Source organism: Falco rusticolus, chromosome 3 (assembly GCF_015220075.1).
Source record: "Falco rusticolus isolate bFalRus1 chromosome 3, bFalRus1.pri, whole genome shotgun sequence".
In the NCBI taxonomy this organism is placed as follows: Eukaryota; Metazoa; Chordata; class Aves; order Falconiformes; family Falconidae; genus Falco; species Falco rusticolus.
In genome coordinates this window covers 50,894,598-50,922,271 of record NC_051189.1, presented here as the reverse complement: position 1 = coordinate 50,922,271, position 27,674 = coordinate 50,894,598, and the positions used below count along the sequence as shown (strand labels likewise).

General features: G+C 42.3%; 1 protein-coding gene across 1 annotated transcript in view; it reads left to right on the top strand.

The window, feature by feature from the left end:
• The first annotated feature begins 1,784 nt into the window (after positions 1–1,784).
• Positions 1,785–27,674, top strand: part of DTNA (dystrobrevin alpha) — a 234,311-nt gene continuing 208,421 nt past the window's right edge. Inside the window, exon 1 of the mRNA XM_037380456.1 lies at positions 1,785–1,996. The gene's annotated coding sequence lies outside the window, so the exon portion shown is untranslated. The remainder of the gene's footprint in view (positions 1,997–27,674) is intronic.

The following is a 27,674-nucleotide window of genomic DNA, read 5'->3' as shown; positions in this document are numbered from 1 at the left end:
TCGCATTCTCATCCTCTTCTCACTGCTTCTTCCCACTATGTCAGCAGCATGAGGGGGGCAGTTACTGCAAGTGGTGTAACAAGGCATCGGTGTGAGAATGCAGTGTTGCCTGCACAATGCCTTTCTCCTGTGCTCAACCCCTCACACTGCTTTTTAAATGAGGATTATCACGTTCTTAAGTACTTGCACGCAGCTGGGTAATGCAGTGCCCTAGCTATCTTAACAAGGCACACTGGGGCCTCCAGCATGATCAGACCTCCCCCCTTTTCACTTTTCTGCTTCTCCAGACAAATCTGGGATCTCCTCCTGTTGCCTTCCAACTAGTCAAAGCATCAGTCCTGACACAGGACTGATGTTGTAGTGCGCCTCAAAAGCCTTCAGTCCTCCTGACACCATGTGATGAGCAGGATCCAGACCCTTAAGCGTTACCTGAGCTCAAGGTTAAGTATTGTAGCTAAACAGTTATACATACAGTTAGTTGTCTCCGTGAGCGGGTTGGAAAATCTGTGAAAGCTGAAGAGAAACACACCCCCCCCCCCCCCAACTCCCAAATATCATTGTTTTAAAGACTGTACATCGCATTTCTAATGCGGATAGCTCTGTTTTATTTTCAGGTAATACATGATGGAGGAAAGAAAACATGGGGCTGCTTTTCTGAAAGGTTCCCAATTTTCTCCTCGGGTACCTGCGCGTTACAGCTCTATGGTTAATCCCGACGGTTTACGCGACCAGCGAGGGGAACCCCCCCTCCCCCCCCCAGGCGGGTCAGAGAACTTCAGCAGCAGAGACAGTTCGATTCCTTCGCCAAGCCTGAACGTGCTGGTTTCGAGACCGGCAGAAGCTCTCGCTGCTCATCCCTTTCCGAGCCGGACGCGCTGGGAAGGCGCCCACACACTCGCGCGCCAGCCTCGCGGCCGTGCCCGCGCCGAGCGCCCGCAGCGCCGCGCGCCCCGCACAGCCCCCCCCGCCCCCCGCACGGCCCCCGGCCGGGGGAGCGGCCGGCTCCGGCCGCGGCTTGGACACAACGTGCGTTCCCCGGTACGTCATCGCGCCGCGTGTGGCGGTGCGAAAGCGGCGGTCTGCCCGGCGCCCTGCGGCCTCGGGAACCGGGGACCGGGCGCGGAAGGTTCCCCCCCCGCCAGGGCACACGGCTGGGCGGCGCACCACCCGCGGGGACGGTGCCGCCCGGCCCGAACGCACCCGCTGCAGCACGGCCGGAGCCACCGCGCGCCCCGTGCCGCTTTCACACCGCCGGAGGGCCGCAACCAGCCGGTACCCCCCGCCCGGCCCCAGGGGAGGCGCCGCCGCGTCGCGCCCCCCTTCCCCGCTCCGTCCCGCCCCGCGCCGGGAGAAGCGCCCGCCCCGCCCCGCCCCTCCCCGGGAGAAGGGGATGACATCATCCCTCCCCACCCGCCCGCCGCGCCGCTCCCCCGGCCCGCCCGCCGCCCCGGGACCGAGGGGGGCTCGCGCCCGCACCCCCGGGCAGAGCCGCGCCCCAGCGGGGGGCTCGGGGGGGCTGGCGGCGCCCCCCGGCCCCGGCCCGCCGCCCGCCGCCCGGCCTCGCCCCTGCCCCACGCCCCACTACGTCATCCCTCCCGCCGCCCCCTCTCCCCCGCGCGAGCGGCGGTGCTGGCGGGGAAGCGTCCCCCGAGGGGAGCGCCGGGCCGGGCAGAGGCTTCGCGGCGGCTTCAGCCGGCGAAGGGCGCAGGCGCAGAAGCGCCGCGCCGGCGCGGTGTGGCGGGCGCGCATGCGCAGCGGGGGGGGTCGGGCGCGGCGGGCGGGCGGCGGGGCAGCTCCTGCGCTGACACCTGCAGCATGTGCCAGGAGCTGCAGCGGCAGCGGCCGCCTCTGCCTCTGCGCGGCGCGGCCGCCCCGCTCCGGCGCCGTGCGCGGCGGCGGCGGCGGAGAAGCAACTCCCGCTCCCGGCGTTCCTCCTGCCTGGCACCGTGTGCCGGCGGGTGCACGGTGACCTTACGGAGCGTGCATTACCTCACAGGTAAATATCAGCTGATCCGCCCCGGCGGCGGCAGCGGCGGGAGCAGGCGGCGGCGGGAGCTCACAGAGCCTGCCTGAGGTAGCGATCCCGGCCGGGGCAGCCGGTGCGTGGTGCCGGGCGGGGGGCGCCGCCTGTTGCCGTTTACCTGTGTGGGGCAGCGGGCGGGGGGCGCCCGGGGTTTTCCCCCCCTCAGCGCCGCGGGGGCGCCGTGTGCGGGGCGGGGGCGGGGAGGCCTCGGCGGGAGGGGGAGGGCGAGGAGTGGGGTCGGCGGCCCGTGCCCCCCGGTCCCGCCGGGGCCGCCCGGGTGGGTCGTGCCGCGCTCCCGCTTGTCCTCGGGGCGGGTTCGCGCCGCCTGCTGAGGCGCTCCGGGCCCCGGCAGGTGTGTGAGTGTGCGCTGCCGTGCGGCACGGCCGGGCTATCTCCTAGTGACCCACCCAGCCGCTCCGTGCGGCAGGTCCTTGGTCCCTCGGCAAGGAGAGGGGGCCCGGTGGGCCGCCGGCCGTCCCTGCGCGGCTGCTGTCACGTCTTATGGCCAGCTGAGGTAAAAGGAAAGAAAGGATGGCACCCCATAACGCAGCAGCCCTGTCTTTACCTGTGCGTTCACTGACTCGTTGGCAAACTTTGGTAACTGGCGGTGAAAATCTTAAGTCATTGCAGCCAGACTAGCTTGTACTACACTCCCATGCTAAAGAGTAGCTGCTTCCTAAAATTAACTATTGCTGGTGACTGCAGCGGTCAGCTGAATCCGGTAGTTATTCACTGGATCCGCTTGCCAGCATGGGTGATGTTTTAGATAGTACTTTAAACGTTGGTAGGAATCAGTGTTGTCTGATAATCCTTGCTAGTTACTGGTGACCCAGAAGATGTTAAAATGAGAGTTTCACCAATCAAAAAGCAGTATCACAAACTTGGTGCTTGTAGGCTGTCAATATATTGTGTTGCGTTCGAAGTTTTGTAACTTACTGTTCACTTCTGAATGCTGCATCTCTGCTCCCCCCCTTGTTGTTGGGATATAAAAGTAGTTTAATAATAATGGGAGGTAAAGGCATGGATTCTGTGGTTTAACCCTAACATAGCTGTGGAGCCGTTTCCATAACTTTTACCTGAACACCAGAACACCAGGTTGTTGTCTCTCGCACCTGTGAACGTGCACATGACTGGACACCTCTTCACTAAAAAAATGATGGTAACTAGAGTGTAGTGAGTGATAGATTTTGGAAGTCATACTGGTTTCTGGTTGTCAAAGGGTAAATGGGCAAGAGATAAAAGCCAGTGCCATGTCCATTTTAAGTTCATGTATTTATGTTGCTCCTCAAGAGTATGGTCCTACTAACACATTTTTGGGTTTCACCCTCCTGTTGCAGTCACCAGTCAAGTTCTTATATATATTCAAAGTTGGTATTTAGTGCACTAGATGTTTTTGTGGTTTTATGTGAGTTCTGGTTTTTGTTTTTTTGTTTTTGTTTTTGTTTTTTTATCACAAGACAGAGTTGAAATTCAAGGAACTCTATGCTTACAAAGAAATCTTTCCTTCCTATAAAAAGTCACACATAAAATATCAGCTCCTGGCTTGACCTCTTAATAAGTTATAACTGTAATCAAATGAGGTGCTGTAGTCTTGTAGCGGTAGTAGTAAATACAAAATTACAAATGTGTGCACGCTGTGATTGCGAGCAAGTGGATAATTCATGCATGTAATACTCTGTGTATGTGGCTTCCCAATGGTGTGTTATCATTTCCACTAGCAGTTTTTGGTGTGTTACTGATTGTGTGCACCAATGCTCAGGATGGCTAAACTATGCAGGCTCAGCCATGGCAGGTTCAGTGCTCTCTGGGAAGCACCTCAGGACTCAGTCCTGAAAACAAACATGTGGCTGTGATGTCTGTGTGCTAGGGTAACCTACTGATCCCACAACGAAAAAGAGGAGAAAAAGCACAAAGTACGTTATGGTAAGCTGCTGGATAGCGATCTATTAAGGTTTAGAGGAAGGTGATGGATGGATTTTCTTGTTTTGTTTGGCTTTTGAAGATTTTGTCCTTTATTAGTGATTTCCTTTATTTCTACAGTTGTACATTGTCAGAGACTGTAGAATAGATTATCTCTTCCTATCCATTTTGCCCAGCGTAAGTCTATTCAGAATTGCCTATAAGGGTCAGCACTGATCTGTCTTAATTTCCATGCCAGGCAAATAATCAGATATAATTGCACTGAAATCAATGAATATATACTGACATGAAACTGTGAGAAGAAAATCGGCCTCCTGATGTTTTATATTTGTGTAGCTGAAAGCCAAAAATAGCTGTCATAAACACAGCATGTCCTTTCAGAAGAAATAGTCAATGCCTGTCTTACAGTTGTCCAGAAAGTTTCTTCTGTTTCAGGAGCTTTGGGTTAGGAAAGTGAAGGCAGCGGTCTTTGAATAAGAACTGTACTGGAGAAACTTTTTGTTCCAGTGACTAATCTCCTTCTCCTTTAATTCTGTGCTGTTAATCTTAGCCTGCACATAGCCACACTGTTAACATTTGGCAAGGACTGTTTTATTAAACAGGGCTTCTTAAGTGTGTTGCCATGTGTCACAGGGTTAATTCTAATGACTATGTTTTAAACTGCTGCTCTTTATAGTAATTACGTATGTTCCTATCTCTAGGCATAACAGCAAAATGTAAGTGCTATGGAATGTTACATTCCAATTAATTTTGCCATACAAATGGGCATTATAGTTGATGGCTAAGTCTGACATGTACTGCATGACTTGTGATGTTTTTCCTGGAGAGAGAAGAGTCCTGGGACTGAGTCACCATGGAAGAACATGGAGCCCCGTAGGCACAAAACTGGTGCAATGGAGTGATGAGTCAGACCTCTTATCTTTAAATTTGGTATTATGAGGTATTCATGCATGGGGTGCATTGCATTCATTGTGCACCTAGGCAAGTAACTAGCAGGTGAAAAACTCATTTAATCAGTCCTCTGACTCTGGGAAGCCTTTTCTTTGCAGAGTTGCTCCTGTTTTTATTGAAATGAAAGGATGTTGGTTAGGGTCATGTAGGAAATCATGGTGCATTAACTTGAACCAATCGCTCACCTGTGGTGGGCAAATGGCAAGTTTCTCTTGACATCACTGGGTGAATTGCCTTTTAGTTGTATTGGTGAAAATCCAAAGAGCAACAGGACTAGGTGAATATATCTACAAATGCAGAAATGAATCCGTGTATAAAATCTTGGGTCTGCCAGGCTATACACATTCATTTCTTACATTGTTTCAAATCCAACAGTAGTATGACCTAATGCTTACATTTTCACTTTCTGCATTGTAGATTTGCACCAGGTTTTTCAGACTTCTGAAACTGGATAAACAGTAGAGGAGTAAGAGCAGTGTTGCATCTTCATAGGCCCCAATATTTGTCTAAGCTAAATGACTTTTGAGTGTTGCTGTGGAATGACAGTATTGTTTCAGATTCCAGAGGAAGCTGGTGTTATTGCTAAGCTAATGAAAATAATTGAAATTTCTTAGGGGTGGTAACCTCAGAAATATGTTAAACAGTGAGAGTGAAGACTGCTCACTCGGCTGTTTTCAGAAACAAAACAAATCTCAACATCAGAGATGTCTTCACGTAGTTATTCTGAACTTCCTTGAATAGTGATCATTAATAGCACCATCTTTTCAAGCTAACTGAGCATGAAAGTTACTTGATTTATAATCATTTTGAAGCAGATGCTCAAAATTCTGATTACACGAACAGCACAAGAATGACACTTTTGCTGAAAATGGGGGCGGGGGGCAGGGGGACAATTGTGTCTGGGGCAGTCGGAATGGCTCGAAGGAGTGTTATACCATGGCTCCTTCTCCTACTTCATTACAATGGCTACTAGAGGGACTGTAGAAGAAAGTACATGAGGTTTTTATTTGAAAGTCATAGCAGGACATTATTGATCTGTATATTTTTAAATCTTGTTAATGTAACTAGTCACCATTTTGTGATCACAGACATTAGCACTGTTTTGGGGTGGTGTGTGTGTGGTAATGATCTTGCAAAGATAGCTTCTGTCTTCTCACATTATCTTAAATTGGGAAACTGTTACAATCAATACACATTGGAAAACAGGCAGGAAAGATGTGCCAGCCTAAGATCTAAATCAGACCAATTCCAATTAAAGCATAAATGCTTTATCTGTTTTTAAGTTAGATGCACCTATGGTATTCTCTAGATGTATAGACATTTAGAATGTCACATGTGGAGAAATCAATGCAGGGAGGGTTTAGCAGTCTCAGCAACTAAGATGAAATGCCATGCCTCTTGCAAGAACTTGGGAATTTCAGTGGTCTTTGTGTCCTGGTGTGGAGATCAACAAACCTGAAGACTAGTTGCGCTGATGAAGAAAGTGATACCAGAACTGGAAATCTCCAGATAAACTCATCTCAACTCTATAAAGAGATGAAGATCTAAGAAAAGCCTTCAAATACCTCTTTTTTGGATTTAGTTACCATAGAATTGGAACGCTGTGAAGTTGTGAGGTGGTATCGCCCCCCCGGAAATCAATAGCATTTTGCTATTGACTTCAGCAGAGCCAGGGTTTTGCCCTGCTACTTAAGATACCCAGGACTGAAATGTGTGGGGCTAAATCCTCTCATTTGTGATGACGTAAATCCAGTCCTAGTGTATTTTCTTCATCACAGTGAAGAGAAAAAGAGATCACAACTGTGCTACTATCCATAGCATATCCACAACTGCTGCTAAGGTATATAATTATTTTATGCTGTTCCTATATGCTATGCAAAACCTTTACCATTAAATCTGTGGCGTCATCTTCTCCTCCTGTAGCCACTATATTTATACTGATTATGTGAGAAGTACCACTGACAGTTCACATACCTGAGCATATGCCACAAGGACCCAGAGGGAAATCCCAAGCTGTATCTTTTATTTTACAGAGACTACATTTATGCTTTGTATAACCAGAATAGCCTGTAAAGGGGAATACAGAGATTTTTATAATTGTTCAAAGGAGATTACAACTTTAACACAATTCCATCCTATAATGCGCACAGTACAAAAATAAAGGCTCTTTTCAGTTAAATCCTCTACCAGATTGATGTCAAGAAGCAATGCAATATCTCAAATGATTTGGGCTTTTTTAATCTTCTTAGCTGGAAGAGATGTCAGAAGAGCCAAGGGTGAAGAGCTACAAAAATGAAGTAGAAGATTTGTGTGGAATTTCCTCACGTAGTGGTCTGGATGCCTCTGCTTATTTTGCTTAAAATGAAATTCAGACTTCAGAAGCACACTTGATTTTCTTTTCTCTTGGTGCTGACAAGCTCTGCCTTGGCTTTGTTGACTGTAAAGGTAACAGCAATTAAAATGTCATGTGATAGCAACTTCTGTAAACTGTTGCGTTATGATTCTTACATCACAAAAGATTTTTTATGACATGATGGAAGTTAACAGAGGAAAGGAAATCTTTCAGTGTTATTCGCAGCTTTTCAAAAGTTCAGCCGGAACTTCCTCCTGATCGCCAGCTCCTCACACAGAGGGTGTGATTGGAGGCTCATTTAACTGGTGAAACTCCTCTGTACTGCAGTTTGACTGCACTGGTTTAAATAAAAGGCTGATACAATTTTGCCCTTGGGGCCTTCCTGGGGAACTGAAGAGCTGCTGGTTTAGTGCCAAAATTTGCTTGTCATACTTACAGATGAATAGATCCGTTGAACAGTGAGACCATGCTAAGCTGTTCATCTTGGCTTGTGCAGGATGGTGGAACTGTGTTTGCACCATGCTTGGCACCAGGCAGGGTTGGTGAGCTGCTTCCATCCAACAAGAAGAGCCACGTGGACTGGTCCTAAAGCAGCTTCCTCGTGGCTAAGTCCACAGGTGACTGAAGGAAAAGTAGAAGATAATGCAGCATTTTCTGAAATGTAATTATTACCATTAGAAGGTTAAATCCCCAAAGTAAACTACGAGCCCTCTATCTTCAAGTGATAAAGATGAAACATAGTGCAAGTAGAAAAGTAAAGATTAGCTTTAATTAGAAATGTAAGAGGGAGCAGTTGCACAAGATGGTAGTATGATCCTCCTGGAAAGATTTGAGCTGAATTGAAGATCTGATGCACCTTGTTCTGATATTGCCCCCTGGTTCCTGGGCAGCTGTAGTTACCAAGTCTGCCCACTTGTGAAAGGAGCTGCCTTTTGTAGGCTATTTGTGTATGCCCTTATGCCTCGCAGAATTGCCCTATATAGTGGTTGTTTACATCTATTGAGTTTTCTCACAATTGCCCTGTTGTACTTGATTGGTGCCAGAGTTAAAGTTAAATGATGGCTGGCCTGTGCTTAGCCACAGAAGCATTGTCCATGGTAATCACTGCCACAAAGTAGGTCTTGATCACAGTCTGAAGTACCAGCCAGCTCTCCTCTTTTCTTTCCTCTTTGAAATCTTCTTTGCTTTGGCATGCGTGTCAATGAGCATGGTCATGTGGTGTGCAACACAAACTTGAGTTGCTCTGGGAGGCTTGCCTCCCTGGAGAAAGAAGGGCCCTTGGCTGCCCACCAAAGCGCATCACAGCTTGACAGTTACGCTTTAGTGAAATGGACCGACCAACTTCTTGGTGGGCAGAGTGCCAGCCTAACAGATGGGCCTGAATGTGGGCAGCCAGCAAAGCACATACATACGTGTAGATGTAGATAATTGTATGTATAAGCATAATAAATAGGGATCTTTGCAATTTGAAAAAAGTTGCCAAAGCAAAAGGCTGAGTACTAAAGCAAAGAGCCTGAAGAGAGACTTCTTTTGGGGAGGGGCCATGTCAGAAATTGCAGAGGAAGAATCGGTGCTTTCCTTGTCGCTCTCTGCTTGCAGTTTTGCAGATTAAATAGCATCCTTTGTTTATTATATAATCTTTTGAATCCAGGCACTCTTGTTACTACAACTGGGAATGTGGAAAATGACACTTTACTGCAGTGAATCCCCTTACAAACCACTTGAAGCTTGCTACCAGCTCAGATTCTACCAACACGTTTACTAGTACTGCTTGAGATCAGTGGAAATCTGTGGATGCCACACTTTTTGTTTTGAATTACCTTTTGAAGTATGAAATACTTCACTGAGCAAGAGTTGCATGGAAATCTGTTACCAGTACAGAATGTATGTAGATTATAGCTTCCAAAATCTTTGTGTGTTGTTAGCTAGCAAGTAAACGCTAAGCTCCTTCCATGGATGGCAGTCAGCTAACATATGTGTGCAGGCCATATAATAATTGATAATTAAATGCTTGTAAGTCTTTTGAAGACCTAAACATTAGCTACATCTCTACAGAAGGGACATAGAAAAGCTAGGTGACTTGAACTTGTCTGCAGAGGGATTTGATTGCAGAAGCCTGTCTCCCTTGAGCCCAGTTCCCTAATTTTAGCAATGTGATGCTGGAGAATTGCCTGGCCTTGCTGTCTTAGGGCACACAGGTACCTTGCTTGAAGGTCCCTCTTTCCTTACTATAGAAGAGAGCACTAGTGGATTGCTTGATGAATAGCATGACTTACCCAGCTGGAAATTGCCTCGGGCTCCTCTTTAAATTCTGGAATGTCTGTGGATGCAGTTTTCCTTGAGCTGATAGGGCAAACCAAGGATCTAAGATTTTTGGCAAAATCTGTAATGGGCTCTGGATAGCTTCAGTATAAAAGTGGAGGTTCGGCTTTATGTTTCTAGGACCCTTGAGTTAGATTAACAGGAATTATTGGGATAAGAATTTTTTTTTTTCAAATCATGGAAATAAATTAATTTACCAGATCTAATCTAATACCTTTACACTTAACCTGAAGACATGGCAGCTGTCCGTGTGACTCCCAAATTAAGTACTGCAGTCGCTGGCTTCTAAGTGCACATAGTACACAGAAATTTTGCAGGCCAGCATGTTACATGCTCCAGCAGGCCTATAGAGTATGTTTCGGCTTCAAGGATGGGGCCAGGCTTTTGGTGGGGGCTGACCTACTGGCAAGGTGTCCAGAATGAATACAATGGAAAGACTATTTTGAAGAAGGGGAATAATGATGTAGTGTCTTAGGGCCCAGATTTCAAAAGATGATTAAAAAATCCTGTAGGTTTCAGAGGCAAGTATTTGCTCCCATACTGGAAATGATAACAGTATGCCTGATGTGTTCTGAATATTGAATGGGTCTAGTCTGAATATGATGCCTGATGTGCACACACTTCTATTAACTTTTTATTCTTCTTTTGGTCTGTCAGATGTGTTTATCATGTGACTCTGCTCATTTTTTCCTTTCTTAAATAATAACCAGAACAAGCAGTTTAATGGTGGTATGCACTAGTTAATGGGAGCTACAGAAATTTAAATCCTCTGTGTGGAAATTCAGCAAGTTTTGACTCATTTAATCCCTGTCTCCGTAGCCCACATCAACCATTCATTCCCCTTTGTGCAGGCTAGGGGAGAACACAGCCCTTAAGTCTCAAGTGTTTTTTATCAGTTTTCTTATCACTAGCATTCAGCTGCTTCTGGTGGGACTGTTAGGAAAACACAGGTGCCGTCCTCCAAAGGGCTGGGAGAGGGCAAAGGGAAAGAAAAATAGGATGGAAGAGAAGGATTGTTAAAAGGGGAAGGTGGGATGGAGAAAAATGGTACATGAAAAGAGAAGGAAAACAGCACAAAAGGGAAGTGTAGAAAGGAAGAAGACAGAAAGAAAACCCTGAAATTAGTAGAAAGGAAAGAGGGAGAGGAAAAGAGTTAAAAACTGCAGATCATCAGATGAGAAGAACTGTACTGTGTTAATGAAAATTAGTACATGCTCCAGCTAAGCTCCTTTTCTCTTAACATGACAGAGCAGGACTCATCTTGCAAAGGCTTCTGTGGGAAAAGGATCTCATTTGACCTTATGGGACCACTTACATGAGGAACTCGCTTGAGAAGATCTTTATAGGGTGAAGACTGATGTTAGTGGTAGCAGGGTCAGGCTGTATCTGTTTATGCCAATAGACAGGACCCTGATTTCCTTTTTATTACAGAGTATATTGAGGTGGGAATATACATGTCCTCAATTTAGTGCTGGCACTGAAACAAGGAAAGTAAGTTGCTGTGTGTTTTAAGCCTGTAGACAGGCATATTGGAAGCTGAACTGCATCACATTGTGCTCTGTATAACCTTCTGCAGAGAAAGGTGATACTGTCAAATACTGTAATATTAGAGGTATTACTTTTGTAGTCCCTGTTTCTCTAGACAGAATCAGAAGATTTAAAAGCAATCAGTGTTCGTGAATGCTGCATCAGTCTACCCTAAAAAGCACTCCGTTAGTTTTTCCTTCCTGACCCCTGTTTATCTAGTCATACGAAGACCAAAATTATTATGGACAACTGCAAGAAACTTTTTTGCACCGAAAAGATAAATAATAACTGTTGTACAAGATTAGTGACTTAAAATGCAACTTAGTACATTTCTCTGTGCCAGGGATTAGGCAGTCATCCTTCTTAGGCAGAAGAATAGGGAGAATACCTTCATGTTTTGTTGAGGGGTATTTTTCATTTGTCCCATTGTAACACTTTTCTGTATTTCCACAGGGAATGCTACATTTCTGATACTAGGAACCCCATATCATCATTGCTATTTGCATTTACACTTAAATGTTACCTATCTTATTTTTTAAAATAATCTAGCAGAAAGATGATTATTCCTGCACAATTTGTTGCTTTAATTTTTTTATTTCAATACATGAAAGCATGTGGTAGGGCATTATAAAACTCTTGATTTGTTGTAAGCAATCGGACTTTTGATGATATGCTTGACTATTGGAACATAGCAACCATGACTTCTTTACCATAAGCTCTGTTCCAAATAATTAATGTAATGTTAGTGGGCTTAGTGAAGCAGTGGGCTATATTACAGTGACTGCAAAGCATGGAAAGCTACTGTGTCTTTCTGTCATAAAAAGGCCCTGCCTGTGCTGTAGATCCTATGAAGAATTTGTAGAGATACTTGAAAGGATAAAACACTGTATAAATTCCTAAAGTTCAAAGAGAAAATACCACTCAGGATAAAAAAGGGAGCTTAGCCCAGTAGCAGCTTAACCATATATGACAGATCTAGTGCTAAGTCCTGTGCCATCAATGCAAATGCCTCTGGAGTTCACCGAGTAACCAGATGGAAGGACTAGAAGAAAGGCTTTGAGGATACTGCCGGGGGGGGGGGAGGGGGGCTATGGGAGGGGGGTGAGTAGAGAGAAAAGGCATGTGCTTTGCAATAAATAACTGGTTCTCTGGGCGGGATACAAACAGGGATGGTTTAAGAAGTGTACAGCTAGATCTGTTTGCATTTAGTGTGAAAACTACTTTTAAAGGCATTAATATGTATTTGTCTGTATTTCTGTGCAAGTATTATGCCATAAATAGACTTGAGGACTATGCAAGTTGGCAGCCCTGTTATTCTAACATAGGTCTGAATGATGCTTTTGAGAGCGGAGACTTATAAAAATCATTAGCTATGTTCTCCTTCCTGTGTCATATAATGACATGAACATTGGATCAAAGTTGATCACCTTCAGGCCATTGAGGGTAATAAAAAATTCAGTAAAAAGGCTGGTTTTGATATGATACTTCCTTCTAGGTAGCTTTCTATGACCTTTAATCATCTCTACACATGTCCTGGACCCAACTGTTTTCTCGTCTCGCCAGCTCCCAACAGAAACACCCCATGGAACAGTGAGCCCAACTACGCCTCATGCTGGCCTCCCTTCCTCCCTCCCCAGCACAGAGCTGCTCTTGTGTGCACTTTCCTCTACAAACCTGAGCATCTTCTCTTCCCTTGTGCCAGTGGTGCTTGGATTTATTAAACAGCTCTGTCTTATCTCAGCCACTGCTCCACGTTGACCATGGATGGCATATGAACATGCAAATTATCTCAGTAAATAATTTGCACTAGTTGCCACATAGAACAATGCAAACCTTGGTGGCTTTGGCAGACTGCTGTCGCCGTAGGAGATGTGCAGGGACAGCTTGTATGAAAGCCTGAGGAAAAGAACGACACAACAGCATTTTAGCAGCTGTATTGATAGCAGGTGCTCTTTTAGGCTTCTTACCCAGTGCTCGGAGTCTTTGTTTCAAGTGGTGTGAACGTTTGGTAGGTGGGAGGTTACGTGGTATCTGGAAGACCTTAATGCTCAGTAAAATTAACATGGACACATAGCAGTAAGTGAAGTCCTAGGAAAGAATGTGTGAGATTGCTGTCACTGCCAGGAGATGTATGCTTGTTGGCCATATGGTGGCTTTTTGGCCCTTGCTGATGACCACAGGCACAGAAATGGTTCATTTGCTTTTGTTTATTTGTAGAAAAAGAAAGAAACATGGAGCTGCATCTCTGTTCTGGAGCTAAAGTATAGATTAAAGGTACTATTTTTCCCCCCTATGGTTTTGTTTTTTAGGAGACTGCAGCAATGTATTCTAAGCAGTCACAGGAGTTTTAATGACAGCTGTTTTGCTTGAAAGCCTGTATCTGTCAGTGTCTGTACCATGATTTGATGTAATCCTTTGGATTTCCTCATGTTTAAAAAAGCTGCAAAGTCTTCTTTGCCTACCAAAACACATTTAACAGTTGAAATTTTAGCAGGGAATATTTCTAAAATCTACCATTTTACACATACTCTGATGATCTTACTGTTCATGTATTTTTAATACATCTTTCACCTTAGTCTGAGCATCCAGTGAAGAACATAAGAAATATGGGAATTTGGGGGGAAAAAAGAAGAAGCAGAAATAAAATTACACTAGCAGAAACCTTATTAGTCCCATATCCCTATGGTGTTTGCTGCTCAAAACTGAGGAAAAATATTTAAAAATGAAGTTGTCTTTCACAGCAGACTTTATGCCTATGAGTCAATCTCATCTTACTACTCAGCTGTCGAGAAGATTTGTCCTTGAAACCCAGATTTCCCTTACATATACTTACATGTGTTTTGCAAGACCTTGAAATCACACAATGGAAGGAGAGCTGAAAACTGCTGCCAAATCTACTAGATGGTCACGGTTACCCGGAGCTGACCAGAAGCTTTGAGTTTCCAGCACTACAGTACTGCAGGCTGAAAGCTGCGGTGTGCAGGCAGGTAGTCGGCACTGCGCGGGTGGCTGCGCCTTTGGCCAGGTGGGGAAATGCAGATTTACCACAAGGGGCAGGATGTGGGTGTATTGTTTCTTTGACCTCAGCAGGCGGGCTGTCACTTTCCTCCTGTTTTGTTTGCCCAGAACACTTTTTCTCAAGCAGTGATTCTTGAAAGGAGAAGGTATCGATGGGCACAGGGGGTCCTGTGGCACGCTGAGCGGAGAAGAGTGGGGATATGGGACTTGATTTTAGCACTCCTGACGCAGCTGTTTGAAAACCAACCAAGTCCAGAGCACTTGAATTGGATACTGGTTTTTTTCCAGGGGACTCTCTATGGCCCTTACTAACAGAGAGAAAAAAAGATGGTCGTCCCATAGGTATTATGATATACATCCCAATTTGTTGATACCAACATGCTTGTCTTTGCTAGGCTACAAACATGGAAACACAGAATCATTTAGGTTGGAAAAGACCTTTAAGATCATCAAGTCCAACCATTAACCCAGGACTGCCAAGTCCACCACTAAACCTAAAATTAAACTAAACTAAACTTGTTTTGTCAGATGCAGTTATCCAAAATAACCAGCATCCAGTTGGATGACTCTGGTGGGACCTTGGGAGGGGGGGAAAGGGGTTTTTGTTTTTCATGGTGGTATTTTTCCTTTCCTTGCTTTTCTTCTTACCAACTTCTTTTCATTGAAATGACAGCAAAGTTTGCTGTTGTTGTAGTTAGCTCTTAGCATCTATTTTTATTTAAGGACTACAAGATACTGGGCCAATCTACATTTTTCTAGTAGTCTTCAAATGCAGTAATTAAGAACAATTGATTGCTTTGTTTGCAAAGCCCCAAACCAAAAGGAGAGGTGTTGCTTTTATCACTTCCTTGTCTTTGTCAGCCTCACAGCTGTGAAACTTCTGGGCCTCTGGCTCTCTGCTTGGCTAAGTCCAATGAATCTTTTGTTAACAAGGGCGTTAAAAAATCATTAAGAATATTTTTGCTCTTTATGCTTTACCTCATACTTCTACTTGTGTTTGGGTAGAACATACCAGTGATTGGAACATAAGTTATGAAATGTTATTATGTGTTGTTAATGCATTTAATTTGAAGCTCCAGCATACACTCATACAGTCCTTGAGTATCAAAACATTTGTTAGCATATATTAGTGAGCAGCAACGCTAAAAGTTCAGACCCTGAGAGGGCCTTTACTTTTTTCTTTTCACATCTTATTTTTCACAGTTTATTAGTTTATTCCTTTTTTCCTTTTTTTTGTTTTTAAATTAGACAAACCTCCCCAATCTTTCAAGAGTTGAATGTATGATGTGACTTTGGTTTGGGCAGTGGTAACACCCACTGGCACACTGTTTGTTAATTGTCAATGTTATTAGGTACTAAGGTGTTCAGCTGGATTTTAATATATAAGGCTCTGCTCCCTGTTGTCTGTGCGTCTGTATTAACTAGCTTCTTAATTATTGTGGTTTTCTACTTGACAAATATTCTCAGCAGAAGCACCTACAGCAGTTGCTTCTAAAACTGCAGCATTTGTAACCGGTTACTGTACTGTTACCATTGTTTTTTTAATATTCTATTTTAAAATCTTCCTTTTAAAAAGCAAATACATGGAACAGTTATCAAGAAATGTAGCAAAAAACTTCCCCAGTCCAGAAGGATTTACAGGAAAATACAAAGCAGTACAGCTAATCTGTGCCTTCTCATACAAAAGGAGTGTGTAACATACAATCTAGGCAATAGATCCTTAGCTGCACAAATTTGTGTAGCTCCACTGAAGTAATTTTTGAAGGCATCTGCCCTGGCTCTGAGTGTGTTTCCTGTGAAGCTGTTGATAGTAAAGCAGGCAGCACATATGCTGGGGCAGGATCAAACTACATGTGCATCAGAGAAGGGAAATAAATGCTTGAATATATACAAACGTGTGTCTGCAAAGGTGAGGTGACTGGATTTCTTAGCATATTGATTGAGGTGTGGAGGAGACAATGATAGTACCCCCCCCCCCCCAAAAAAAAAAAAAAAAAAAGGTAGAGAATGAACACCCAGGAGGCTTTTTTAATTATTTTTAGTTTATCACAAAAACTTAGCAAGGAAGAGAAGGTCAAAGTCCTAAGAAGATGAATGGCAACAGTCAGAGGCCCTTTCATGTTTCAGTAAGAGGGAATGTTTTGAACACAAAGAATTGTTCTTTCTTCTCAGTGACTTGACTGAAGATGAACACATTTCTCACTTGTTACAAGAGTAGTGTTAAAGAAAGGGCCTGTTTCTCACTGTGGGGCTTCAAGTCTAAACAGGTAGGAGTTCACCATTGTTTTATGTACCAGCCACATGAATTTGCTTCCTTTTGATATTTAACTACTGCATCCCTGATAACACTGGCCATTGCTAAAAGTAATCATAGAATCACAGAACGGTTTGGGTTGGAAGAGAGCTTAAAGATCATCTAGTTCCAACTGCTGCCATGGGCAGGGACACCTTCCACTACACCAGGTTGCTTGAAGCCCCATCCAACCTGACCTTGAGCACTTCCAGGGATGAGGCATCCACAGCTTCTCTGGACAAACTGTTCCAGTGTCTTGCCACCCTTACAGTAAAGAATTCCAGCAATGATGTGGTTTTGTTAGATTTAGATCTATTGAATAACATTGTCAAATAAAAAAACACTTCTGTCAGTACACTTCCTTTATAACTTTTTCAATGTAAGTAGGAAAAAATAACATCATGAAAACTTTGGGAGCTGATACTAGAGCTGACTTCCCATGGCAATCTCTGTGTGTAACTCCAGGTGGTTTAGCATGGTCCAAGTGCCAAGTTATCCCCTGGTCGCAGAGGGAAGGCTTCTCAAGGCTGAATAATAGTAAGCTATGACCTTCCATGCTTTGTAAAATTATTTCCTCTTTTATTTTCCTATCTGAGCACTTAAGATGATCAAAAATAACTGGCAGACAGTTTTTGCTCGTTTGTTCTTTAAGTAGTCTTTTGAACTGGCAAGATATGAAATCCTTAGACCAAAGGACAGTATTTTTCAGTAGGTTACAAATATCTGAAAGTAGAGATGCTGAATATATTTACCTCAGCCGTGATTTTACTGCCATAATAAGATTTTTTTGCTTTGCTGCATATACCAGGACTTTAAGATTATGTTAGTTTACGCTGAGCTAAATCCAGATACAGGATTTGGTTGTAAAATGCACAAGGGGAGGTTTGTGGCTGCATAAAGTCTCTACAATCCCCTTTCCATGAGAAGGTACTAGCAGGGTTGAAAGGAATCTGTTGTGTAGTGCTTTCATGCAGTCTTAGCTAAAGTGATGGTGACGTTGCTGTTCACACCCCTGCAAGGCTCCTGAGGAGCCAGGGGGTAACTTCACTGGGCCTCTTCCAGATGGCAGTGTCTTTTTGGTCACTGGGCTTCTTGCAGATGGCAGTGGGCATTTTGGATTTGATTGCTCTGCCAAAGCTTGTGTTGACCAAACAGTATATGAACTTGATGAGCTCGCCTGTGCTCTGTGCTCTTCCACACAATGCTCTTAATGTGCGGTAACCGTAGAAGAGGCACCTCCTGAGCGTGTACAGCCTGTACCAAAGGTCACCCACCCATACGGTATGAGTGCCTGAGTAAATCCTTGTGCTCCCCCTCAGTAAGAGCATGCACAATGGCTGGAGCTTAACTACTATCATTTGATGATTCATTTGCAATGCTTATTTTCTAAAAATTGCATAGCCTGTTCTCAAAAGCAAGGCAAAGAAAAAAGCAGCTGTTATGAAAAGAGAGAAGAAAAACTCACACATACAAAACATAGAGCCACACAAAACCAAACCACATTGTTAGGGTAGGGGGAAAAAATTCAATTTGCTGTATCTTACCTTTGAAAAAGATCAGAAATAGAATTATATTTCTGAGGTACTATTAATATTTTAGGCAATTAACAGTGAAACTTGTGAGTCTAAGAACGTATGGATTTTAATTGAGTCCTGACTTGCATTTCTTACTTTTGTGGGTTTTCACAGAGAATACACCAGGGAATTTTTCCCTGTTGTGAAAAGGCATGTTTTTGTATTCAGTACTAGTGAATTTTAGGCATGTGATATTGATACTGAAATAAACACTGCTTTTTAAGTGTAAAAAGCATCAGAACCAACCAGTCCAAATTTTACTCTGTCATATCATTGAATACAAGAGTGGATTTCATTGTGCTTCTCTTTATTCTAGCATAGCTTATATAGAATTTGACTCAAAAAGCAGAAAATTAGCCTGACTGAAGAAAAGAAAAAAATAATTTTCAGTGCTCTCTAATGTTTTGTATAAAGTATTTTCTTTCTGTGGAAGCAACTGATCAACAAAAAACTAGCTGAAACTGAAACTTCACAATCAAAAATTTCATAGGTTTTCATTTAAAAATTCATGATTGAAGTGAAATATTGTGACATATCTGATGTCATTGTTTTCTTTCACCTCAGTCTGAACTTTAATTTTTTTCTTCCTGAGCTACAGCAGCACTTACTTCCTTCCCCCATGTCTCCCAGTAAGTCAGGCCGTCCAGCCCAGAGAGACATCTTTCATGGCATGTTACTACTATGCAGCTGCTGTGCCCAGTGGGGAGATTGTATTTACTGCTTAGATGATGTTTTGTCCAAAAGGAACCCCACAGTCCAGTTCTACAAGGCTCCAAAATTAGAAGTCCAGTGAGGTACTCCAGCAGCCCAGATATATGCAACATATCCTGAAACAAAACCATTCAGTCTGCTTTGAAAGTGATACATTTTTTTCTGCATGAATTAAACTTGGCTTTTGATGAGTACTTCACTTGGATTTTTGCTGATGGAAGATTTCAGTTTTCAGCTCAACTTAAAGCACTTCTGTGCTAAAACTGTTCAATATTGTTCTGCTGGCCAGCTCTCTTCTGAGGTTCTCTTATTCTTTGTTTGCATGGGTTGTAACTTGGAAATATCCTTGTGAAGGCTTCTCTTCTACGATGCATTCCCTGTTCTTACAGGTGGGGAACTATGAAACCAGTACTGTTTCTCAAAGTGGAAGAAACATGTCAAGGACAGATGATAAATTTTTTTGCAGACTGATACACACATTTATGTTGAAGGTCCTGACCAACTTGGAACCCAGAGAAAAAAAAAATCCTATCTCTCTGTGTGTATTTAAGAGAGTAACACACAGATGAGTCATGAAGACAGCATCACTAATGACACAGCACAGCTGCTGAACCTTTCTGCAACACAGAATGAGCTCTAGACCTCCCCCAGACGCTAAGAACATCTCATCAGACTCGCCGGAGCTGATGGTCTCTGACAGGCTTTCAAGCCTGGGCCCCACCTTCTAGCTGAGGAGCCTGTGAAGACACTCCCCCCAGTTCTTTTCCCTGCCCACGTGATGTGACCTACCCACATCCTTTCCTTGGCCTCACCTCCTGTAGGATGAAATCTACCCACCCACCCCCCCCAGTAATCTTTGTAGCACTGAATTTACCTTTAAGTCATGAAGCTGCAGCGGAGAATCACACTGCATCAGTGAATGCATGCAAATAAATGTAAACCACAGAGAATGTGGTAATTTCTGCAATCTTAATATTCTGGCTATATGCCTATTAGCATTTTCTTTGATGGACTAGCTTTTCTTTGACGTCGGACATATATTTTTTTTAATGACCTTTATAAAGGCAATTAATGAAAAAAAGGTAGATATAGTGTAGTGTTGGTTTAGAATAGGCTAAAAATCCTTTTGTGGCTCTTCTTGTTAAGCAAGCAATGCTTCTTTCAGGGCAACACAAAATGTGAGTTGAAAGTAGGATGAGAGCAATTAAGATCCAAGAAACGGCATGTAGAAAGCTAGGATTAAAGAAAGCTGAAAAGCAGAATTTCAGCTGAAAAAGAAGAGACTGATAAATATATTGAAAGCTTTTGGTGGCTGAGAAATACATAGAAAGGCAGTTCATTTCATTTTGGCTTTTGCTTTTAACTGTCAGTTTACTACAAGTGAATTTTTGTTTTCATCCAAAATAACATTCTGGGGAATGGCCTTTCTTCTGCTCCTGACTCTGATCTGCAAAATACATTTGAAAGATTTGCCATATGACTGTGAGTTCTCTCAGTGTTTTCATTAAATCTAGGTTTAATGGATTTTTCTTTTTCCGATTGAAATCTATAATTCTTTTTTTTTCCCTTTGTATTTTGCTTTTCTGGTTTGCTACTGTTCTGTCTTCTTCTGGGCCAGTGCAAGCCTGTGTATTACAAATAAGCTGTTTTCATGAGAGTCCTGCCTCTTCCTATTTGGAAACCTATTTATGAGTGCTGCTGTCTTTTTAAGCACTGTGCTGTCTTGTGTAGAGGCAGAGTAAGAGCTTGCTGTTTGATTGCTCCCAATTCCCCGCTCCTGCAAGCTACTCACCTGTCTGAATGCAAGGTACGTGAACCTTTCTGAGAGTTGCCTCTCCATGGTTGTTCTTGTGGATACTTGACCTAACAGATGCTTCTTAGAGTTGCTCAGTCTGCTATTGCGTATTTGGAAATTTGTTTGTTTTTTGACAAAACTAATTTGTTATATTTGCAGGCTTTAGCAAGCCTTTTTTACAGTCATTCCTACCATCTTATGGTTTCTGTGAACCCAGGTGCTGTTGCTGGTCTTAAGTTCTAAGAAGAATGGTGATCCTGGTTCCAACACAAGCATTGCCAAGCAGATGGACTGCTTTTGTGCATGGCTCTGTTCCTCTTTTCATTCTCAGAGTCAGCTGTAAGAAAGACTACTGCTTTATGCACTTTGAAGACAAGACATTCACTGGCTCTTGGTCCTGGACTGTCACCTTGGACGAATGTTCAGAGTAAGAGAGCAGCCACACACCTCACTTGATGTTCTTGGTGCTGGAGGAATATGAGTTGCTGGTGAAGACTGCTCTCCCGAGTGGCCAGATCCAAAAGCCTTTGAGCTTCAAATCAAGGAAAGAGGCTGCATGGCAATGCTGGTAATAGTTTCCAGCCTGCTGAGATGTGGTTTGGGAGTGATTGTGAGGTTTTTCAGGGTCTAGGAAGACCATTTGGGATAGCATGGTCCTTTGTTGCATTGCTGCCATGTTAATAAACAGTTTCTGCTAAAGTTGTGGTGAATTGCGGGTATGAATTCAGAAGCATTGGGCTTTAGTCTCTTGCTTGCTTATTCACAGAGGAGATGGAGTTCTTAGGCCCTGTTGCAACACTACCAACCCTCAGAATACTGGACTTTATTTTAACATGCAGCTTCTAGATGGTACAAGATTTCCAACTAAAACAATGTTATCCTTTATGGTATTACAGAAAACTTTGGAAATAAAGTGTATTAAAAAACGATAAAAACTGGAAAACACAATTTTTGAGCCAGTACTATGATTTCAGGGTGATTTGTTTTGGTATTCTCCATTTTCTTTTGAAAATAAAATTAGTATCAAGCACAGTTTTCCACCTGGAATTAGATCATGCACCAAACAAGCTCATCTGGAACATTTCAATACTGCTATACCACAGATATCTTTGAAGTCTAGGGCTTAATAAAGTAATTTTTACCAGTTAGGAATAGCAGTTTGGATTAGAGTTGCATATGTAGCAATATCCCTTAATCTGAATTAGTTGATTCTAGGAAGTGAAAGTCAAGTGCACAAATCTACTTTATGAGCAAAGGTAATGGATTTTCAGTTGGGGTGTAGGAGATACGAGCCAATTTACATCAGCATATGTTTATTGGTATTTTTCATACTTTTGTTGAGGAAATTATTGTGTGATTTTATTCTTTTCTTCTAGCTTGTGTATCTGAAAATGGGAATCACGTTGGTTTTCAAGCATCATTGGATGTTCACTGAGCATCTAAAATCAAAAAGTAATAATCATATTTTAGAAGGCAAGTGAAAATCACTGCTGACTCTTTCTTGTGAGTTGTGTTGTGAATAGGATGGTTTGCATTGCAGAGAATTGTGATATAACTGTGTTTGAGAAATTTATTCAAGAAAGAAAAGCTAAAAACAGGCTCAGTCAACTGATGTGCTAGGTTTCATTCTGCTTTTATCTCCCAAAGCAGGAGGAATAATATTTCTGATTAATTATATTCTTCAGTATTTGACAAAATATGAATCTACTGTGACTTCCAGACTTTGCTGAGGATGGATTAGGAGTCAGGGAACAGGGAGAGCTGTTGTGCATGGTCAGAGTAGTGTGGAAGAGTTTGTGCTAAACTTGACCCATATCACTGCTACCAGGCTATCATTATTCACAAACATGAGTTAAAAATATAACAGATATATCAACAAGATGTCCTAGCAATCCTAGCAGAAGCTTTCAATTTTTAAAAACATTTTTTCAAATTCCTTTTGGAAATAGTTATAAGATTTGACCTTTCAACTGTAATTAATTATAATTTTTAGAACAGTAGAAATGTGTGCTTGAAGAATACGTGCGAGTGATCTACGGCAGCAATAACTTTGTGCAAAGAGCCATGCTATGCAACCCAGTAGAGTTTCTTGCTGTGTATGGAGTTCAGTGCATGTGTGTATCCTCCATGGCTCAGAGCCTGGGATAAACACCTTGATCTTCCTTTTGGGCAGATAAAGTGGAGTTGAGAAGTGTTTATCCTGAGACCTTTTAGGTGAAAATCTAATACCAAATTGTTTCTGTTGTGCTTCATTAGAGGTGCTTGCAACTGGATTGCTGTTGATTGGCTTTTAAGCCTGATTCTATATTTTAAAAAGTTGTAACAGAAAAATGACAAGTGATATATATATATATATATCTACACCTTAGTAGCCCTGTGTCAGATGTGAAGAAAACTGCACTTTATCAACGGCCTGTTAATGGCAGAGGAGCCAATGACTATTCACAACCAAAGGCCCTGATCCTTTTTAATGTAAGTAACTGCACTGAATATCATGGGATTACTCACGTCAATAAAATTAAGTGAGTTTCAGTGATCTTGGAATCAGTACCTTGGAAGCTGTTCATGTAGGAAAAAACTATGATCAAATAATCAAAATCAGAAATGCAAGTGTTAAGAAAGGTACCAGTGGTCCTGACACTAATAGTTTCTTTGTGCTTTCCAGCTGACAATAACAAATTATACAAGGTTAATAATGTAATCACTAGAAATTGTTTTGCCACTTTTATGACCAGCTTATGTGACTGGTTGAAGTCGGTGGGTTATGCCACTTAGGTCACTTTCAGATTTCACTAATTTTCACCTATCCTGTACTTTCTCTTTGCTTTGTGCAGGCCTGATTTTTTTAGGCAACGTTGTTAATACATGTGACATTTCCCTATCTTCTTTAGCATGATGATGACATCAGACACAGTACTAGGAAATGCTGAGGCATCTTCAGGTCCTGCTATGGCAAAAGAGTTGAAGGGGTGTTTAGATCTTGTAGAGATCCTCAGCATCTTGCTTGGCTGAAGTCTTGATACGCTTGGTGTGTACAGCAGAAGTCCACAGCTCAAGTGAAGGTGGGCCCTTTAAGGACTCCACCAGCTAGTGTGAGAGCCTCCAATGATCACACCTCCTCATCCTCACCCTTTTCTTCCAACCTACTCCACCCTGCCTTCCCCCTCACCCCCTCATTTCCCCTTCAGGACACTATGGATTTGGTCACCAGCCCAGCGTCCCAGGGCCCCAGCTGCCTGTGCTGTAGGAAAATGACAAAACACTCTCTTCTGCAGTTACTGCCAGTCAGCCATAGTTTTTATTCTGTGATGAAGGTTATTTTGAGAGTTCAGCAGTCCTCACTTGGGGGGGATAGGACATAAAGAAATGTGATGGGTTTTTTTTCAGTTTACGTCTTTCCAGATTTTTTCCCTTTTGTTTTACCTTCTGTCTTCCTTTATTTTAACTCTACTTTTTCTTCAGTCACAGTAGTTAAAAAGAGAAGAAACACCAAGTATGTTTTGAAGGCAAATATTTTGAAAACTGGAAAAAATAGTAACAATTTATACAGCTTTTGCTGAAAATAAAAGTATTTTCAGACAGTAGTAATATTTATACTTTCATTGACTGTGCTATGCACACGTTGAAAATGGTCCTTCAGCTGACTATCTCCAAAGGTAGGTAGTTACATCAAACCTAAATTCTCTACTCTATGACTTTTTGTTGTAATTAGATGAAAGGACCAGATCCATTTTGGCTAACACCCTAAGAGAGAAATCATTGTGTTCCCCAGTTCCAGGGACTGGAAGTGTTTGGGTTATGAATCTAGATCCACTGACCAAAATGGTTTGAAAGTCCTCTAATGGATTTTACTGCTAAATGTTAACAAACATAATTTTTTTGAGACTTATAAATACAGTCCCATCATGGCACTGTCCTAACTCTGATGATGTGTCTGTTCTCTGTTAATCTCAAATCAATAGCCATTCTATTTTCTTTTTGCTTTCCTGGTAGCAGTATGAAGTGATTAAAAAAAAACCAAACCAACCACAAAGAAGTATATAAAAAAAGAGCCAGATGGGAGATCCACACCAAGGTGAATTACTTTTTCACAGCTACCTGGCTAAGCTATTATCCCTATTTGTGGTGAATTTCCACCAAAATCTTAAATAAAAACATGTAGGTAAATATCCTTGACATAGTAGTGATTTTCATATTATTTCAGTTTTCTTTTGTTACTGTGAGAGCACAAGGAGGAAAAGACTATTATTTAGTTACTATATGCTAATATATGTTTTCCTGTGATAAAGAAAACAAAAATTCTGTAGTTCATCCTATACTGCATCCACAGTGATGTCTGTGTGTTACTGTCTAGCTGAATTCAGTACCAGACTTGAATGTATCATTTTCTGATCATGAAATTGTTTGAACAGTGGCATCCAGGCACAGCCAGTCAAAGTGGTTGAAAAATAATATCGCATAGAGAGCTCAGATTCTTTGGGAAGAGACTTGAAAGACAAAATAACCTGCCTGCAAAGGAAACAGATTGTTTCTGAAGTGCAACAAGCAGCACTTGTTCCTCTTCTCCTGAGTGTTAAGCTGCTTTCTATCAAGACGTCAGGTGTGATGCACCATTTTCAGCCTGCTTCAATGAAAATACCTTTGGAGAAGCATGGAAGTTTTTTTTGCATGAACGTAGTTTTTCCAAAAATAGTGAGATGCAAGACTTAAAAATACTTGAACACATTGTCCTACTCTCCCTAATTTCCGGACATTTTGAGGAAAATTGCTACCTTGATTTTTTTGTATGTTGTTTGCAAATTTGTAGTTGGAGGTGATTATTCTACCAAAAACACCCAAAAAATGCACGACAGTAAGTTTCTCTTTTGATGGTCCTTAACAAAAAGTGCTTTACAGTAGCCTTTGTTTTGGACAGTCTTGCTTTGCAACAAAATTAAGGCATATCATGTTCAGATTTATCTGAGATACTATCCTGTATATAGTTAAAACTCTTACTCTTCCCTTCTTTTTATTTGCAAACTGCTGCTGTAGTGGTCAATGTTTTAACACCTGGTCTGTACCCTGAGTAGCATGTTATGATTTTTAATGGCTGAATGTCACGTAGCTGCAACAAAGTGCTTGGGTCAGACAGCTTGGCCTGGACAGATTAGTTCAAATAACATTTACCTGTCTATAGTACTAGAGAAAATACTGGAAACCAGAAGAATCAAAAAAGAAATCTGTGTTTGTTTCTTTTCCTTCAACTTCTGTGTGGAAATACTGAACTCATACTCAAAAGATGAAATGCTTGTCTTAAATATGTTTTTGAACAGAGAATAAATTAAACTCAGGTAAAACATGGAATAACCTGTGACCAGTAATTCTTACCTTTGGTTATACATAAAACACTCAGTTTGTAAATTAGCTCCAATATATTCTCTTATCTAAGGAAGTTCTGTCCCAGCAAAATGTCTGTGCATGCAATAATGAAACCAGCATTGCTTTTATTGTTTGGGGGAGAGGGGTTTGTAAATAAAGCATCGTTACATGAAATCTCTGTAGAGTTTAGACAGGCACTCTACCAACATGTGTATTTATGGTTTATTGCATATGAAGAATTGGTTCCTGCAGCCATTACCAACTAGTACCATGTGAGAACCTATCTGTCTGCGTTACCATCCATGCATAGAAACTCCAATGTCAAGCTACAACTGCACTTGTGTGATTCATAGCTGTTAGAAAGAAAGGCTTATTAGTCATCTACTTCATTGCCCTTCCTGTATAGAATTATTCTATATTCTATATATCTGTATAATGCTGTACATTTACTACTTTTTTGTCAGTCTAACTTTAAATTATTGAAGTAATGGAGCTCCCACCACTTCCCTCAGGAAAATGTTCCAGACCATAATAGATCTACTGTCAAGAAATATACTAATTTTCTGATATTAATTTTTCCTTTATTAACTTCATTTCATTGCGCTAACTACTGTCTTCTGTGCATTTTCCCATGATCTCACTCTGAAACCTAGGCTTTGCACCCTGCAAACGTGTCTTGTTTATTTTCAGCTACTGTACGTGCATATGAAGGGGTAAAATTTAACCTCTGCAGGCTTATAAATTTGGCCTGTGTTTAGTAGGAGTAAGGCAATAAAACTGCTAAAATTAATTGGTTCATTTTAGAGCAGCACATCTTTGCAAGAACTCCAGAAGTAATTACAAACAACAGCTAAAAACTTCATGTTGATTTCCTAGGCCACTTTTTACAAAGGATGAGTGCACTATCTGAATGTAAGCAGGCAGAGTTAAATTAAGGTAAAAACTTGTGTAGACATTGATTTTGATTTGAGTTTTCTAATTTATGTAGAGGACCAGTGGGACAGTTCAGACAGCTGAAGAATTCAGTTTCCCAGTGGAGGTGCACTCCTGTGTGAACTTCCCTAGGCTGTTCCACGGCAAACTTTACTTTAAGCCAAGTCAGTGTTTGCTTGTGCTGTTATTTCTGCCCTGAAATGGATGAAGAACACTTCCTGCACATCACAAATGTGTGGTACAAGACGGTCATTTAAGATATGCCTTTCTGCTTTGCATTCAGATGATCTTTGTTACCTCAGACAAGGGACAGTAGCTTAGCACAAGATATGTCAAAATTCATCACTCACTCACTCACCTGACTACACTTTAAACCTATTTTCAATGGGTATCAGCTGAATGAAATAAATCGTTCTTGAGTGGAAATAACTCACATTAGGTTTTCCGTAGCTGGATTCTGTGTGCAGGAGTAAAACTGACTTAAACTGTGCAACTTTACAGTGTCTTGTAAATACGTATGTCCTTAAGTGACTCTACTCGACAGAATGGTGAGCAAGTCTTGTTTCCTTCATTCTGCTTTGAAATTTGCCATCATTAATTTCCTTGGAAACTTCAGATTATGCGAACGGTGTTCAGGTGGCTTGTGTCCTTCTAGCATCCACCTGCTTTCTCTCTCTCCTGGTCTTGGACAAGTCTGTGTTGTGCTGACCTTGTCCTAACTGCTAGCCCTCTTTCTGCTGAGTTTCCTGTATAATTTCAGATTACACACTCCAGCTTCTGCTTTGGACAAAGATTCAGCCATGATGTCTTACCCTGGATGTGAGCTGGTATAGCAGGTTAAAATAGAGACCTTGTTTTAAAAGCTTTAGAGTTCATCAGTTTTATTAAGGATATGT